General features: G+C 44.7%; 1 protein-coding gene across 1 annotated transcript in view; it reads right to left on the bottom strand.

Annotated features, from left to right (window-relative positions):
• Positions 1-14,264, bottom strand: part of LRRC8D (leucine rich repeat containing 8 VRAC subunit D) — a 52,078-nt gene extending 37,814 nt beyond the window's left edge. Inside the window, exons 1-2 of the mRNA XM_065842309.2 lie at positions 14,031-14,264; positions 2,633-2,772 (exon numbers count right to left, since the gene is read on the bottom strand). The gene's annotated coding sequence lies outside the window, so the exon portion shown is untranslated. The remainder of the gene's footprint in view (positions 1-2,632; positions 2,773-14,030) is intronic.
• Between the last annotated feature and the right edge of the window lie 4,286 nt (positions 14,265-18,550).

An 18,550-nucleotide genomic window follows, 5' to 3' on the forward strand; every position in this document is an offset into this window, starting at 1 on the left:
AGTTGTTCTTAAAACAAATCAAGAGCACATCAGTGAAATGTGATCCAAAATAAACCAGCTATGATTGAGGATTTCAATGTTTCCCCTGCAGCTGCAGAAATTCCGCTGAAAAAAATTCAAAATAGCTTAAAGCTTCCACAAAAGGGGTTTCCAGACACAAATGTATAATATATATACATACACACTCCATCACAGTAACCAGGCCAGAACACTGGCACAGAAAAGACCCTAGGCACACTTTAACATCTTGCTGATCTAGCTGTATCAGCTGAGATACTTTTTTTCCTTGCTTCCCAACTATGCCAGCAAAAACCTTACTGCAGAAGCCCTCCTGGTGGCTGCAAAATTTTTCTCCCTGCATAAACTGTTCCTTTCATAGGTCCTGGTTTAAGCAGCACCAGCAGAAAAATTCCTTTGGTAGCCATAGGGGCAGGTCAGGAGGACACAGCGAGGCTGGGTAATGGAAGCGAGCAGGCAGGAGGGGTAAGGCGAAGGAGAGCATTGCATCAGTCTAGCTTACGCCTGCAGAAAAACAGAGGAAGCAGTTCCTGCCATCACACCGGGTTTGTGCCAGCAGAAACTAAACCACAAACTAAACTGCAAAGTCACAATCCTACGACAAGAAGTAACAGCAGTAAAATTCTGCACACAGGTCAGACTGATCAGCTTTGCTTTGAAAGACGTGGCATTTTGTTTTCTATTTGGACTTTTGTGTCATGTTTTCTGTATAATGTATAATCTTCACAAACAGGCTGCCTGAAAATATAAGTGCAAGCAATTCAATTTATGTCAGGTAGATACTAACCCTATTTCTCCAAGAGACAATTAAGTGTCAGTTGGGTTAACTGTTGCACAACTAAAATACAGATCACCATTTCTTTGCCAAAACCTACCTCACAACTACAAACCAAGTGTAAAAGCCTCTTATGAGTAAAATTATCCAGGTAGTTCCCCATCCAGGAGTAAACAACCTCTTCACTCTTCCTAACGAGCATTCTTATAATGCAGACTTATCCTGACTACATGTCCTGAATATTAAGAGTAGAGAAGTGTGGGTTAGAAAACAACAAAGTTTAAGACAGATTCAGTACAAAGACTGCTTTGTCTGTTTCTACTCAAATAAAAATCTTCTCTGTCCCCCTTTTTTTAAACCCAGATCTGCTGTAGGTTATCCAGCCTGCCATATCACATCAACACAGAAACCAGTAAGGCCTGGCTGCAGAATTTAGGTCAGCTTGTCTGCGGAGTACACAAGGTCTTGCACACAGCCATGAATTTCCTAGTAATGCTTCAATAATCCCTCTTCATCCTGCTATGCAGCTATTTTACTAGTAGCTGCTAGCTCTCCTCTAACCCCCAAGAATGAATCTCCACAGGAGGGATGTTTGCTGGCCATTGAGCCACTATCTCTTCCTTGGGAAGCAGGAAGCTGGTTATTGAATCAAATAAATGCTGATTCTTATTTCCCAAGACAAAAAAAAAGAGTGAAGAATTCCCAATGTGTGCTAGAAAAGGACTTCCTTTTTTTTTAATCACACAAGGGAAGATATAATCAGACAGAGCTGGAGATTACCCCTAGAACATTAGGAATAATTTTCTTAATAGACCACCTAAACAAAACCCCACTGTTTCCATTTGGGTCAATAAATTAAAAATAACATCAAAACGTAACTAATAAATTGAGACAGTCTAAGGGACAGATGCTGGTATTTCTGAAGAGAAAGCGTCATCCCTCGAGGTAAAAAGAGATTGTGCGTCTTCAGAGACCACTTCCCTCTGAAAGTGAATTGCAAGCCACTGCCATCCCAAGCATTGCATGAGTACACATCAAGTATTAGCCTGGCTCTTAAGGAATCTCTAAGGTGCATAAAGATATGCAAAGTCTTTTCAGAACATAGTCCTTGGAGCAGGAGTTCCACATAAGCTGAAAATTAGTTACGTAAGAAAAAAACTGAATGCAATACAGCAAAACCTTGAACTTCTCTGACTCTATACAACAAGACAAACTAAGTCTTCTTAAATATGACGGTTTGAAAGATGTGAATGCAAGACTAAATACTAGTTACCAGGAACAGTTATGGGAATCTCAGCAACTGAAAACACAGCTAGCAAGCTGACGGTTTTATCTAAAACCCATCAGCCTGCTCCCTTTCTGTGCTCTATGCTGCTGCATAACATTCTGGTCCTCAAAAGCTGGCAGTTATATCCCTATTAGAACAAAGAACAAAAGTGAGGAAAAACTGTCCTTCAAGACATCAAATTACTCTTCAATGTTCAAACATTCATTAAGAGTATTTCTCGTCCACTCTTTCCAACTCACGTGGAGCCTGGATACAGATATTGGCAAGCACATACTGAGCTGTACTGCAAATTAGATGTGTACATCAAATACACAGAAAACACAAAGTCACACTTGTTTATGTTTACCTCATATGTACTACAGAACTCAAGCACATAACATGCACCCATGCCAGGCACACAAATGATGTGGTTGTCATTAGTGGGCCACCGTCATACCACACACATTAGCAAGACTTTTTAATGAACAGTACTCTATTTTTATAACTAACGATCATCCACAGCCTCACTTCAACTTGGCATCAGACAACTTTTCACATTCCCAGCTCGGTACCTGATCAGGCTGTGCTTCTCCTCCCTCCTCCTCCGGCTGCAGCTGGGCTGAGCGCTGGCTCCAGGAGGCTCCGGTGACGATGACACCAAGCCAGGCGCTGATGGTCACTTTCTCATTTTGACAAGCACGACAGACACTTCCTGTGTAAAAACAAACTGCTGTGAATCAAAGTGGCCAAATAAAGTGTTGACGTTAGCGGGGTGTCAGAGAAATGCCACTCTGCGACATGGAAGCGGAACGTTAGTCATCCTTTTGCCACCAGCGCCTGATCTCTGAGGAAGGTTGAGCACACCCTTATTTTAATAATTTTTTAAATACTCCAAATGAGTGTCCTACTCCTGAAAGGCAGACATCCCTCAAACTAGTGATGTGCCTTTTCCCCCATTTTCTGGAATATATTGGCCCACTCAAACTTAACCAAGCATGCTGCCTTTCCTGTGATGCTGCTTTCCCACACCACAGTGAAAGTCAGGCAAGAGCCCAACGACAAGGCAGCTGAAAGCACCACCTGTGCTCCACACAACCACCTCGCTCACACCTGAACCACTGCGTTACAGCAGTACACCAGGCAAGCAGCCCACCTTGAGTCAATGACACGCCTGGAAAACAGCTCTATCCCCAGGATCAACAAAATGGAGAAGAAACAGGATTTCCCCTTCTCTTTCTTTAGCCCCACACTTCCACCAGCCAACACCCCAGCACAGCTGCCTTTGCCTGCAGCAACTCAGAGGCTTCAGGGAAAAACAGAGCCCACGGATGGAAAGCAATAATTCAGCAAAATGAGCAGGCAGACTCAGCAGGTAATTCACAAGTATTTATTTTAGTTTGGTGCTTATTAAGTATACCTCATTATAAATCAAGTATTTTACAGTAATTGGCTCCAATCAACAAACACCGAGAAAGCCACTATGTAAGACCAACGCTGCTTCCTAACCAAAGCAAGTCCCCTAGCAACAGGCACGACTCCACAGGCTGTGTGTGCAGCAGGCGGGCCGTGCTGCCCTTCTGCTCCCGAGGAGCAGCCCTGCTGCATGCCCACGCCCTTCCGACCACCACACGGTGCTGCTGGGGTGCAAACCACACGCACACGTCTCTATTAATGTATTTTGTGAAGTCTTTTCGGGTTTGGCACCCGCTGGCACGCAGAAGGCCACAGGAACACACCCTGTGTCATGCTTTCAGCTGACAGCATTTTAAAGGTCAGCGTGAACCTGCTGTTCCAGGTTTCTTCTTAGCGGTAGAGACCCAGGATAAGGAGATGGGGAACACACTGCCAAATATGCAAAAATAAAGTACACATCTTAAAGAATTTCCTCCTCCAAAGGGTTTGGGGTGGTCAAGTGGTCTTGGGAGAACTAAATCCCTTTGCAGAACACATCACCAGAACTGGAGATTTCAGGGACAGATGTTTTTTAAATACTTGGAGGAAAAAATGCTCTGACAAAGGTCTGTTGCAAGCAGGTTTCAGAACAGACCTTTGGATTGCATGTGAGCTCTGACAGAGAACACTCTCAACAGCCACAGGGCTGATGACCTTGGCTGTTTCTGTAACCTTTTTTCACGAGGTCAGAGACCTACGTAAGAAGGACCTAAGCAGAGCTCGCCATGCCCTCCAACCCCTCCTCGGCAGCCACCCCAAAGGCAAACAGTTTTTGAAAACAGAAGCCAACGGCACTTCCCATTTCCAAAGTAGGAGGGCTACGTTTTTTGAAAATGCATCAGCCTTTAAAGAATGGTGCCAAGAAGCCAAACACTACCACACTTGGTAAGGCATGGAGGAACACGACAGCTTGTCTTCAAGAGCTCCACCACAATCTGGAAGACTACTGAGGTTCATCACCACCACCCTCCCCTTCCCAATACAGACTGAGCAAAGGACTTGGGACATACCTAGGGGAGAGGTAGAAGGAAACAAACGAAAAAACACACTCATAAGATTTTGTTGTTGTTGAGAAGATACTAAAGCAGAAATTCTCATATAAATCATACCAGGACACAAGTAGACACCTGGGCAGAGCCAAGACCAGTGAAGGAATCTTCCCTGCAGTTTTTGCCACAGAAATTCACCTGGATTTTGTTCCAAATCCCATTTGAAGAATTCTGTCTTTATACTTCTTCCCTCAGCTCTCCCTCCCATTTCTAAATGACAACCTCAATTTATTAAAACAAAGCAACGCCTTACTTACAGAAACATCTGTTCTGATACAAGATTACATACCCACTCTGTTATAGAGTCAATACGTGGGACAGTGGGTATGAAGGAGATTAAATAAGGAGCACACGTACCACTTCTCTTATAACCTAGTCCCATCTGGCACTCATTCCCTTTAATCCCTTCTCTTTTCTTTCAGGCTCCTTCAGCATAGGGAAAGATTTACACCCCATTTATACTGGAGTGTTGGCATCACCCACTGCCAATTTTATCTGAATCACAACCAGGCCCTTGGCACTTCAGGCACAACACATGCAACCTCCAAATGCCATGTCCTATATATTGTAGCTTACATGTGGCTGCCTTCATTTGTACAGTCACTAAATCGAACATGTTTTCCACTAAAGGAAACATTATTTCTGTTGCATTTAACAGGGAAATAATCATTATTAACAGAGTGACAAAAATCAGATGATGCACTTACAGAGCAAATTATTATGAATTCTGTAAAGAAAGGAGAAAGAGGGAAATGACAATGTTTTGGGGAAGAAGTAGAGATCTTGAGGAAAAAAAAAGCATCTAGTAAAGTAAATGAAGTAGTTCCAGTCATCAGACATTTAATTCTGACACAACTGAATAATTCCCAGTTCTACATGTATCTCCAAGTACCCAGACACCAGCAGACATTTGACAATCACTTCGGTAAAAATGCCATGTTTCTCCCTTGTTGCTGTATAAGAAAAACAACAAATCACCACACAGGAAAAATGTCATGCCATCAAGAGAAGAAAAACCCCAACGATCGCGGCAACCTACTGTAGAAGTATTGTCAAAAGCAGCATGTAACCCAGCCAGATAAATACCAGATTTTGTTGCTATCTCTGAGTGAGGTTTCGCAATCAGCCTAAGCCGATTTGTGGCCACCCTGCAGCTGAGGAGAGCGGCTTCCCCCCAGTCCCTGGTGTGTGCCCAGCCAGGCAGAGGCGGGGGCGCAGGCAGGGCTTCCCCTTTCAACAGCAGAGTGAGCCCAAATTTGCTCCAGCTGCTCTTGAAACCACATTCCCTTTGGAAAGCACCTTAGGCATCGCTCCTACTCTGTGGGAACCCATAGGATCCCACTGCCGCTCCCTGCAGAGATCATTGTCCCACCACGGCCTCCCAGTGGCTTTTCATGGGCCACCCAACACCCCCTTTATTTCAGGAGCTCCCTGTAATTCATTCTTTCTCCTTGTGACCACCCCATCTTCCCTTCTCCATGAGTCAGAGGCTGCGTGAAAACTGCTCCCTGCTTCCTCTTCTCTGTCACAGAAGGCAGGAATATAACCAAGACATTAACAAACCAAACCTTGCTGAGCAAGCAGTCAACATTTCCCAGTGCTGTGGGTAACCTGTTGTTTGATCCACAGGCAATAAGAGAAGGGGCTGCTGCTGGTAGCTCTGATATTACATTCTTTAGCAGCTAGCAAGCCAGATCTAAGATCTTACAAGTTCAGACAGCAAGCAGGTAAACAACCAGACGCTGAAGAAGCCTTAACATGGCTACCAAAGCACAGGGGGCTCTCATCCTCTCTTCATTCGCAAGCCAGCGAGCAGAGGAGCAGCACTCTGTGCTTCTCGCACGGACCAGCCACGCTGGTTGTGACCGGCTGCTCTGTGCCGCCGTGCACGTGGACAGACTGTGATTTTACAACGCAAATCACGCAGCTGCAGAACTATTCACCCAAAGCCAGGCCTGCACCAATTCAACCCGTAAGTTTATAGGTGCCCATTAAATTTGCTGTAATGAATACAGATGTCCTCACAGGGGTCCACATTACTTTGTCCATTCAGCTGGGAGCGTGGAAGTCCTGCTTCTGGAGACGAGACTCCCTCAGGCAAACAAACAGAATTCATACACTTTCCACATGCAGAACAGCACATCCAACTTCATGTTTTAGGATTCTTTCCTATTTACTCACACTTACCTCAATAATTTTGTTATCTCCTTTTCTTTGCCACAATGTTACTATTTTCTTTTGTATTTTTGCATGCCTCTCATGGTTTTATTTCCTGGCTTTACTATGTTTTACTATTTTTGTTCTCCTGCTACTTTGGCTCCAGCAGTTTCTATCTTTAAAATCTGTTTCAGCTAAGCTGATTGATGCTAATAAGGACACTCTTAAATTCACTTTTCTATCTAGGTACATACTAAATCAAATTACACTAAAAATAAGCAAAGCATAACCACAAGTTTTAACCACTGGAAATAGAGTCTTGTCCAAACCACTGCATTTTTCATTTTCCTGATTTATTAGTAGTACAATTCTGTCTCATTCTCAGTCCCCTCTTTCTTCCAAGAACCACTCTTCTCTCATTACTCTCCTGTTAGACACTTTCCTACCCACTTTTCATCAGGGCACCAGCACCGACCAAAATCACAATTTCTGCAGCACCAACAAGCATTTGTGTATCTGCATTCCTCCACTCCCTCTCTTACAAGAGCCAACAGATCTGCTGTCAAAGGGATAGGAAAGGAGAGGAGCAAAACTATAAAGTCAGTCTTCTCTTACTCTCTGCTAACAATGCCAACCAGGTAAAATGGTGAAGAAGTTTAGTATTAGTTATAAAATAGCAAATGCTACTTTAAAAAACTAAGTGTGTGAAGTTTCATTTCCCTTTTGTCAGTTCCTCTTCTAAGCTAGGTAGTTTAGGCTTTATTTCTTAATTTAATTAGACAGAAAGCAAGTGCATGAAAGTCTCTGGTTGCCAACCATTGAGAGGAACCCTGTATGCACACTTCACAGTTTGTATTTTTAAACACCAGTCCGATTAAGCGTGAAGTCTGGATCCTCCATGCATCCTTGATGAAGCCAATTGCTAATGCATGTGGAAAGTGTTTGTAATCATAGTGGTGCTTGAAAACAAAGCAAGTTAGAGCACTACTTTTCACACTTCTCTCTCAAGTTTAAATGCAGAGACTGTCAGACCAAAATAATTACTATCCTCGCTTTCCACAATCTGTACACAAAGCACTATGTACCAACATGAAACATGGACTTCTTTAAATCATTAATTGACATTTGCATTGGTTTAGTGGACAAATTTGTCCTGAACAATCCAAATGACATCAGCTTAACAATGTGTTCCTCTGTGCAGGACTGCAAAGGCGACAAAATGTCTATTACATAATGCTTCTGTATAAAATATTAATATTCGCAGAGGAAGCTTTTGAAGTGAAAGGTTATTTTCAATTATTAGCAAACCAGTGTTGTATAAGCTTGGCTTTTTAACCAGTATATTTGAGACAGACAAAAACCAATACTTTTTGTTGACAAAATATGACTAAAATCAACTTTGTATGTGCACACATGCAGGTATATGAAAGATTCCCCTGGGGTTACCAGCTTTTCTTTTGATCTCAAGGTACTACAAGATTGTAGAACTGCCTCCATCTCTAGCACACACAGCTTCAGCAAGCCTGCACTAGGGTTACTCCAGGCATGGCTGTTCTTTATACAAGTTCTCACACCAGATTAAGGTGGTCAAGTTTCCTTTTCTTCCTACCCTGTGCTGGCTGAAGAACAGAGAGATAGTCAGACGTCATATTGAGATACCGGTCCTATGCACTTATTTTCTGCTTAGAGCTATAATTCCAAGTTGGAAAAATAAATAAATATAATCACTGCAGCAAGAATAGAGCACTTCAAAATCCACTCAAAAAACCAAAACTGCTTTTAACAGGCATGTTGGTATCTGTGGCATTGGCCAGACTTGAAAAAAAAAACTAGAGGCGCGGCAGCCCTGGCTTCTATAGAACCCAAGGGCAATCAGGCACAACTTTTATAGAGAAACTTATCTTGGTGCTGACTTGCAAAGAATGAAGTCCAAGGAAGAAAAAAAAACCAAAGAACTGCATTTTGGCTGTGGCTTTGTAGCCATTAGGCTGCGTGAGGCAGGTAGGAGCCTGCCGAGCGGCTGCACTGCAAGGGCTACAAAGAACCTTCTTGTTTGGTTTTTTTCCTTTCTGTGTGTATCTTCACCCAGTTAATCTAGGGAAGGGGTCCATCCAGAGCCATCACTGGTCTCCAGCAGATGCTCCAGGACACTGTTTGCTGTAGGTCTCATCATATTTAGCAGCTCCATGTGAGTGCCACAGATAAGACATCTAAAACAGCAAGAAACACCTGTATTTAGGTGACCCCACCCATGGTCTTGACATACAGAGGAAATCATCAGGAGACATGACTCAGACAGAAACTTCCTGAGCAAGAGAATAAAGAGGGATTTTAAAACTCCAGTTCAGGAATTGTGCAACTTCTTCAAATTTAAATGCACATCAAGCAGTTTGAAGAGATGTTTGACAGGAAAAGGTAGGAACAGCATTTAATTATCAGTTATGCCAACCTTCCACTGCATTGCCCTGGTCTTTAAAGGAGACCTTCAAAAGACTATACCTGAGACTCTTGACTTTTAACAACAACAACATATATATGTATATATATACACACAGAGGGTTCTTTTTTTACCACTAACAAGGAACAATGCAGGTCACAAAACCCAGACCATTTCCTTTTCTATTGATCACACAACATAAAATGTAGGACCATGGTGAATAAAGGCTCCTGCTATCCTCATCCACTGCTGGCTGACACAGGCTTTCAGCCTGGTTGTGTTTTCTGCTTCTTCACCAGTTACCTTCATCAAAGAAACGGGTCTCTGAAAAGAAAAAAACTGAGCAACAACTAACTTTCCTCCTCCCCTGTGACTGTATTTTACACCACGATTGTTTCTCAAGTCTTGAATATCACAACTACTTAAGTCTTAGAACAAATCACTTCGGATGAAAGAGCTCAAGTGGAAAGAAGGAAAATTACAGGTAGCAGCAGCTTTGAGACTACATGAACAACGTGTTTTCATATCCTGATTTATACGTGGAGAAGGAAGAAACGGGAAGGTATTTCTTTTAAAACAATACCAATAAAGAGGTCCTTGGTGCAGACATACTCTATTCCCATGCTACTGCTTGCATCCAAGTGTTGGGCAAAAGTGGCATTTTGCTGGTTTGATTCCAACAAAAAAAGCTTCCTCCTTCCAAGGATATCTCCTTGAACACTGTGGCAGCTGCTACATGAAGGTCTTTAAGCTGCTCTTCCTAGCTTTTTCCTGACAGGGGACAGGAACCTGTTCTTGCAGGACTGGAAGAATACAGCTGAAGAGAATGAAGAAATAAATTAAAAGAGTTTCAATTCTTTTAATTAAAGAAATCTGTGGTGAGAGAAAGATTGAAGTAGTGTCAATTACAGCTAATGACATGGAAATGAGTATTACTGATGGTATTAGAAAGCGCCAACTTGACTTGTGACGCACTTTCCTTTTTAACATGCCAAAAACCAAGATGATTCTCAAGAAGTTAAACACTAGAAATACTGGCTTTGTTCTTTCCTAAATTTGTTTGGAATCTCTGAAGGGAAAAATTGTTTGGCAAGCAATCAGTACCTATTCTTTGTTACGTGGTTAAAAGAAAATTGCACTCAGTTTGTGTAGAACAAAAGATCTTAAGCCAAAACCATCCCCAACGTGAGTAAGACAAACTCTGAAAAAACATAGCTGAAAGTGTTCTCAAGGAAAGAGGGACAGAACAGCTTTGAAACACTAATTACAATTGCTTTTACAAATATTATGCTGGTAGCTGTTAGAAAACTGTATTTCACAAACATCCATCTGCATATTTCAGCCCTTGTCTGGCACATACTTACAAGTGTAGGCCCATAGCACCTCAGCTTCACAGCCCAGAACAAACACCAAGACCCCAGAGGGCCTTACGCACGCGTGCATGCTCACGAGACTATACATGTGTGCAAAATCAGTCACGTGCACAAGCCTTCGCATGGTGAAGTCCACAGACCTCTCACTGCTTCTATAAAAAATGTTTAAAATGTCGGTTATGCAAAAGCACAGACAAATCTTTATCTTGTCTCAATTTTTCTTAATACATCAATAGCTTGTTTTTTGCTAGGATATAATCTTCCCACTGCCAAGAGACAAACAAATAAATAAGAAAGGAAAGAAAGAAAAAAGGAAAACTCTGTAGTCTAGTTTCAATGCTAGCAAAAAATGGAAAAACTTAAACGGGAGAAACTGAAATAACATTTTGTTCTTTCCACTTTATACAGTAACATTTGAGTATAAGGTAAACACTACTACTTGTGTTTTACGAGTATTTAGGGTTCTACAGCAACCGTATAAATTAACTGGAATATACAGATCGTTCTTTCAAAAGGAAATTTTTACCAAACAACGAACTCTGAAGGGTTTTACACTAACTCTAGAACTCTCTTTTGTTTTCAACGAGTTGAGAAACCAATTTATTGGCTTCCCTCATGACATCCTTTGTGACTCAAACAGCCACCACCAGCCCCACACTGACTAAATGCTTTAAGCCTCAGGACACGACAGTGTCCCTGCAGCTGTATCAAAACTCCCCTGTGGCTCTCAGAGGTGCAGGAGATGGCAAAGGGAGACCCTGCGCCGAGGCGCTGAGTCAGCACTCTGCCGGCAAGCCAGCCCACGCCAGCACACCCGAATCCAGCTAAAGAAGAAACCAGCACAGCAGCCGGTGTCATCAGAGAACACCAGGGGGAGAAAGAAACTCAGCCAGCAGTACAGGACCCGCTTCAAAATCCACCTACTCCCACTGGCTTCAACAGACTTTGAATGGGACCTCAATACACAGAATAAACGGGAAGACACGGAGAAATTAAAAGAACTGACTTCAAGGCTGGAAATTTTAGTGCAGTCACTTCTTCTAAAACTGCACCAAGTCACAACACACATGGTCGCAAGCATTTTGACCACATGGATACAGGCACCCTTTTCTCCACTAGCCTTTATTTTCTTATCCTCCTGTCACTGGTAGGACCTATTGGAAGCATAGCACCAACAGCATTAGCTTTTTTCTCACTCTCCAGACATGTAGTCAAGAAAGCTGTCCATGCATAGGATGCACAGATACTGCATTTTCATATCACCACTTGCCTATTGCCACAGAAGAGAAAAAGGCTTGTCTGAGGTGACAGGAACACAGGGGTAAGAAAGAACTGGAATACAAGAACTATATTTCATATGTGCAGCCATGTGTTAGTGCAAAGTACACTAGTTAATCTTTCCACAGCAAGCACCTAAGTACTTGCACTCTCTTTGCATTGTTATTATACAGGTTTGTTCCTATTAATAATGACATTGCTATGAGGGCAGCATGCAGATTTTCTCCATTGCTGGTCCTGCTGCTTTAGAATCCCTCCTCCAGGTCTGAGCACGCTGGAGACATTACTGTTCTCCCAAGGATGCCAGGACTGATACGGATATCTATTGTGCATATCTGGATCCTCCAGATAAATTAGTGCTTAATGCTGCTCCCTTCCCCATGTTACCTCATGTAGCCTTTATAAACTTTGTATCTTTATCACAGCAATCTCAATTGCAAATAACAGTATGTATTTAAATATTCCTTGCTCATTACATTCATGAAAACAGATATAGCAGACATAACAGAGAAGTGCTTTTCACACTAAGCAAGATACATGCTAAGCACCAAATGAGTTTACTATAAAGGCAACGCTCGCTCAGAAACATAGGAGAAAATGGTGTAAGGCACAGAAAATACAGCCACAGTAGCATATTCCTAGGTCAGGACCTCATCAATCAGTTTCAACTAACAATAAAAGGTTTATAGGGGATTTGTAAATCACAAAGAACAAATAGGATCCTGGCCTCCCAGCAAGGTTTGGTGAATTAAGATGCAATCAAGAGCAAATAACCTAACACTAACCTTCTATACTACCATTCCTTACTTTAAGTTTGAAGAAAGAAGGTTTCCTCTGTCACCAGGAAGAGGGAGGTGGAAAATCAGGGGGGAAACACAGAGGAAGAGACTTAGGTACCCCATCTGGGATGAGAGTGCTTTTTTGATAGCTCAGAGCTTCAGGATCAAAATCTCACTGCTGTCCCTGTAAATTTCTCACACCCTAAAGCACTCTCTCCCAAACAAGGGGGATAGCTATTCCTCACCTTCTGTTTTAGAGGAAAAAAAGATAATCCTTTCCTATCACAGCTAACAGACATAATACTGAAGAAAAATCCAAAATACTTCTCTACACTTAAAAAACCAAAAAGCTTCAACTGACAATGCTTATGAGTAGTAGGTACCCCAAAGCCAGTACTGAAGATGTTTCACACTCTGCACCAGCAGCTAAGTCAAGTAAAACACCACTTTCAGCACCACCATTACAGGAAGCACTGCTGAGACTTATTCCACCAAACAACAGGCTGGTTACCACTACCGTCCTCCATTTTCAAGTCTGAGTAACCTACCTCATGGCTCTACCACACTGGGAGCATCCAGAGAAGAAACCGCCACAGGCTGCTTGTGTGCTGTAAATGCACAGCCTGCATCCCCCCGCTGACCGCAGACCAGCTGCCCTAAAGGATGCTGGCAAGTCACAAGCTTTCTGTGCCTCGATTCGTGGGTTTTTTTAACAGCAGTGGCAGCACTTGTAACGGGGACGGGGGGGAAATGGAGGTTGCAAGACAGAGGAGCTGCTGTGCCAGGCTCAGGGATCCTCAAGGAGCACGAATCGGCATTACGACGTACTGGGGAGCAGGGGGAAGGGAGGGGACAGACCTAGAAAACCCACAGATTATTCTCTGACAAGGGTTATTTTTGTCCTGAAGATGCGTTTTATGGACCGGTTTAGGCCCCTTTAACCTGCATGTGGTGCAACACCGACAACAGTTGACCCCATACAAAAGAGACGCGCCTGGCGGTCCCCGCACGGATTTAATACCAACCACCATTCTCGGAAGGGGCTCGCTTTTCCCAGCTGCGCTCCAAGCCCCGCCGCCGGTGCCGGCCCCGCTACCGCCGCGGCAGCGCACGGGGCGCCGTTCACCCCCCGCACCGGCGGGCGCGTCCCGCGTGGGTGCGCACCCCCGGCCAAAACACCGCGGCGGGGCCCGGCTGCTCCTCCGGGTCCCACCAGCGGCTGTGCCAAGGGTCTGGGGCGCCCCCGCGGCACACCGGCGCTGGCAGCAATAAAGCAAACCGATCTGGGCCGGCTTGAAGGCAAAAAAAAAAAAAAAAAGAAAAAAAAAAGGAGATAAGCGCGACGGAAAGCACAGGGAAGGAGAGGCGGGGGTGCCGGTGCACGATGCCGCCCCTTCCCCCGCGGCCCCTCCACCGCCCGCCCGCCAGCCCCGCGCTCGCCTCACCTCAGGGACGGCCCCGCGGGCTGGGGGACCCCGAGAGCCGCCCGGCCGCTCCGTGCGTGCCGCGGGGACGCAGACCTTCTGCGGGGTGGTCACTCCCGCGACGCTGCCATGCGGGCGGCGGGCGGGGAGGGGGAGGCCGGGCCGGGCGGGCTCGGCTCCTAGCAGCGCCCTGCAGCGCGCTCTCCGCATGCGGCGGGCACCCGCATGGCTCGGCACACGGACAGCACCGGCGGCGAGGGCCGGCCCCGCGGCCAGAGCACCGCCCGCGGCCCCGCAGCGGCCAATGGCTCCCGCGGCGCCGCGCATGTGAGGGCCGGGTCGGCCCCGCCCGCTCGCCCCCCGCGCAGCCGCCGCGCTCAGGTGCCCGCGGGCCGGCAGTGCCCGGGAGATCGGCTGTGGGCAGCTGCGGCGCGGCCGGGGAGGGGAGGCTGTTAAGCGTAACGCGAACAGAGCCAGAAGCGCTGCCCGTGCGGGGCCGTGCCGGGGCGCCCAGCGGTGCCCGCAGGGCGCTCGTTTGGGCGGCAGGAGTGGAAGTGAAGCGTCCGGTAGCAAAGCCTATGGCTTGTTCCCATTGTGCAGATAAATGTGGTACGTGAGGTAAATAAAATAGCCACGAGATCAAATTATGTGTTTTAATCATTAAAATATCTGGGGAAAAAAAATCAGTTGCCTTGCATCCATCTTGAGCCCTCGAGGGAACCAGAAAGCCCAAGGCGGCAGCAGCAGCCGGGCGGGGGCAGCTCCGCTCCCAGCAGCCCCGGGCTGAACACAGCGCGGTGAGAAACGAGCTGAACTCAACCTGATCCTCCGTTAGAACATTTTTTTCCTCCTTAAACTGAAAGGGCACCAATATCCTGAAGTCTTTGTTTGACACTGACCTGACAAGTGACTAGACTTGTGTTTTTCTGACTATAACTGGGTGTGACCTGTTACTTTTGAAACTACATTGAACTTGATCAAGAATGGAATTTAAAAAAAAAATACTGGCTCATCTTCCAGATTTTTCTTCATCCTTATGATTTCTAGGAACTGAAGGAGATGGGAAATGATCCTTAGGTGCTTGTTCCAAATAGCTTTATGGCCCTTTAAAGATTGAGAATCTCCCCTTTATATTTTTAGATGCATTTTTAATCAGACCTTCTAATCTAAATGACTGTAATATGTATCTCAGGTTACAAATGAAAGCAGTTCTTAGCAGCAACACAGCTTCTGAGATCAGAAAAAATCAGGCCAGCTTGTCCTGCTCTCAGCTGTTCAGCACTATTTTCATACCAGCGTTTTCATCTGGTGGAGAATTTTAGCAGAGTTCAGATTTAGTCAATGAGCTGTCATTTATTTTAAGGTTTGATTTTTAATACCTGCATTTGGCCTTTTAGTTATTTTCTTCCCTGAGATCATCAACACTTGTGTTATTTTTGGCCGGCATTTTATACTTCACTGTTTCCTCAACAAGGTGAATTTATTATCTATTTCTTTATTTTTGCTCTGACCCAGTGCCCAAGCAACACAGGCTGTGTAATACTGGGGCTTCACAGCAATTGAGGGTTAATATAGATAAAAGCAGTCCAATCTGGTAAACATCAAGGCAAGTGAAAACAGATAATAACAAGAGCTGCTGGCTGGGAAATCGTGACTTGCAGGCAGCTGGCAGAGAAATTCGAGCGGAAGAAAAAGGATTTTTTTCAAATGCCAGAGCTGGTCAGATCTAGCTGAATCCACATTCACTTGGCAATCAAGACACCCTGCCAAGCTAAGGCACAAAAAATAACCCAAATAGCTCTGGGGACCAGAGGCAGAAGACACCTGGAAATGGGTATTTCCAGATCCAGTCAGATCCCCTTCTGACGGGGCAAACATGAGTGTGAAAGACTTACCTCCTACGGAACATATGCTGTATTGCTTGGTTTCATCCCCCCACACACAGCCCCCTGCCCCGCATTGTGATATGTGTTAAAGGTAACTCAAATTGTCTTTAATTGTAAACTCTTTATGTTCCTTCCTTTCAAGCTTTTCTAGCAGAGACCTCTCCCACTGTCTCAGGTTTGGTCTTCCCTGGGCTCAAGTCTCAGTGCTTTTGGGCAGCTCTCTCTAGATCGTTCTTTCTGGCTCTTCCCACCTCGGGCATGCTGTGGTGGCACAGAAGAGAAAGATGGGGAGTTAAAAACCTGAGAAAGCTTGGTTTGGGAAATAAACATCCCAGCTGTCCTGTTATCCTGCTGCAGTCCACAGGGTTGTTTCAGCAGAAGTACAAGTCAGCCAGATCCAAGTTACTCCATGTGATAAAAGAGACGCCAGAAAAACAGAGACAGTGGGGGGGAAATGGCTTCTTTCCACTTCCACAGTTTTGACATTGACTCTTTATGATTAAAATGATATTGTTGTTTTGATCTGTGGCTCAGAGGACTGAATTAGTGATTACACTAACAAGCAATAGAGATGCAGCCATATGCCTCACAGGATAAATCAATCCTGTTTGTTTTTATAACTGCATTTTAGTTTATTTTTTTCAAATTCCTTATATTTGACTAGCCAAAAGCTGTCTGATTTTTCTACCTTAGTGTTATCCCCATACTCCTATCATTAAAAATTTGAAGAAAATCTCAGTCGTCCAATAGAGTCACAGTTTTGGCCAGGCTGAAAGCTGACTATTTATTCCGAGATGTTTTCCAGTTCTTTCCCTGTTTCACTCAAATGGCCATCCTGTGTGTGTCAGATATTCCACTTGCCATTGTCCAGTGGGTGTCCAAGCTCAGTCCAAGGGAGCCAGGTGCAGGAGGGACACCAGCAGAAGGTGAACGTAAGGAAGAGAAGTTGCCAAAAATAGCGAGTGCAAGTGGTTCCTCAGAAAACAGTGAGGAACATCTATACTGCGAAATATTTCAGTCCTGGCTTTGAGTGGGCTGACAAATTCTTCTCTCAAGGAAATTCAAGATGAAGGGGAATATTAAGAGGTAGATGAGGTAGTTACTTGGGAAGAAGTGCAGATGGCAACATAGGAGAGTGATATGGGCAGGGAACCAGCTTTCCTTTCTCCAGAAACACACCAGTTTGGCATCATGGAACAGGCAAAGCTTGAAGAGGAAGACTCCAGTTTAAATAAAGAGTAGAACGCATATGAGTCACTTCACTTGGACATTGGCCACCCATTCCTGAGAAAAAGGGTTTCTAAGTGTTGAAGAGCTTGGACCATGGTGCTCATCCAGGGCACATGGGCAGGAAGATGGGGCTGGAATGCAGCCACACTCATCAGCCCTGATCTGGCACTTGCCACCCACCCAGCCACCAGAGCCGCGTCTGCGCCCCGCACCTCCCACAGCGGCAGTGAGGCCGACCTTCCAGGCAAAGTCGGGCCATGTCTTGGCAGCTGTTTTGTTGCCCTGCAGTCAGAGGATGCTGGCAAGGCCCTGCTGTGCTGGCTCCCCAGCTGGCTGCAGAGAGGCTGCTGCAGGGACCGTCAGCCCGGGCGAGGGGCGCAGGGGCTCCGCTCTTCCAGAGGGGAGAGCAGACCCCTCGCCTGAGGGCTGTGCTTCTGCACCACATGGCTGCTGCAGCAAAGTGTGTCCCCGACTAGGACACAGTGGCAAAGCTTTTGGAAAGTCTAACTAAATTATGTCAGACAATTCTCCTTTAGCTCCAGTTTTACCAACAGTCCCAAAGATACCATGGAAAACCAAAGCAGCATGTTTTTCCATTATAAAAAGCATTGCAAAACATTGTCCCTGCCATGCTAGGTTCATTTATAATTATTTTTTTTTTTTTTTCTGTTAATTCCTGCCAACCAACTTTCTTTGCTACTTTATAACTCCATCTTAAAAATTATACAGAGCCATCTTACCACTTTTTCTGAAGTCACTTCACTATTACACTTGTCCTCAAACAGCTGGCACAGCAGTCTCTATGTTAAAAGCATGGTGACCTTTGGAGGCCTTGCAAGCCAGCCTGTTAAGCTTGCCACAACTCTTTTCCAGCTTCTGAATTTCCTGGTTTGAAAACATCACTCTCTCCTTAGGTTGTTCTTCTGCTGAAAAAAAAAAAGGGTACTCTATCTTACAATACGAGAATTACTGTTTTAGATGAAAAAGCAGTTTCTTCCCCTTCTAATTACATCCACAACTCCAAAATGTGCTTACCAGTTCTTCTATTTTGTTTGCAATAACACAAAGTCAGTCACTCAACGTACAATATGGCCATCTAAAAATGGAATGGAGATTTGAGGGATAGGACCTCGTTCTTAGCAAGTACATCTGTATTTTGAAACAAGAGGAGCAGCCATGATGCTGTGCATGGTAAGTAGTGCATGTTGTCACCTTGCAGCTCAGCAAAGTTTTCCAAGTGATGGCAGGAACGACAAAACTTCTGCTGGCTATTCCTGATATACACAGACAATCTAGTTTTCATGAGTTTTCAACTAGTGGCTACACAGGTGGCCAATCTGTTTCATTCTGTTCTTATCAATAAAGGACTGTAAATTCACAAAAGACAGAGCATCATCTGAGATGAGCAGGAGACATGGCAAAAGG

The sequence above is a fragment of the Patagioenas fasciata genome, chromosome 6 (assembly GCF_037038585.1).
Source record: "Patagioenas fasciata isolate bPatFas1 chromosome 6, bPatFas1.hap1, whole genome shotgun sequence".
NCBI lineage: Eukaryota > Metazoa > Chordata > Aves > Columbiformes > Columbidae > Patagioenas > Patagioenas fasciata.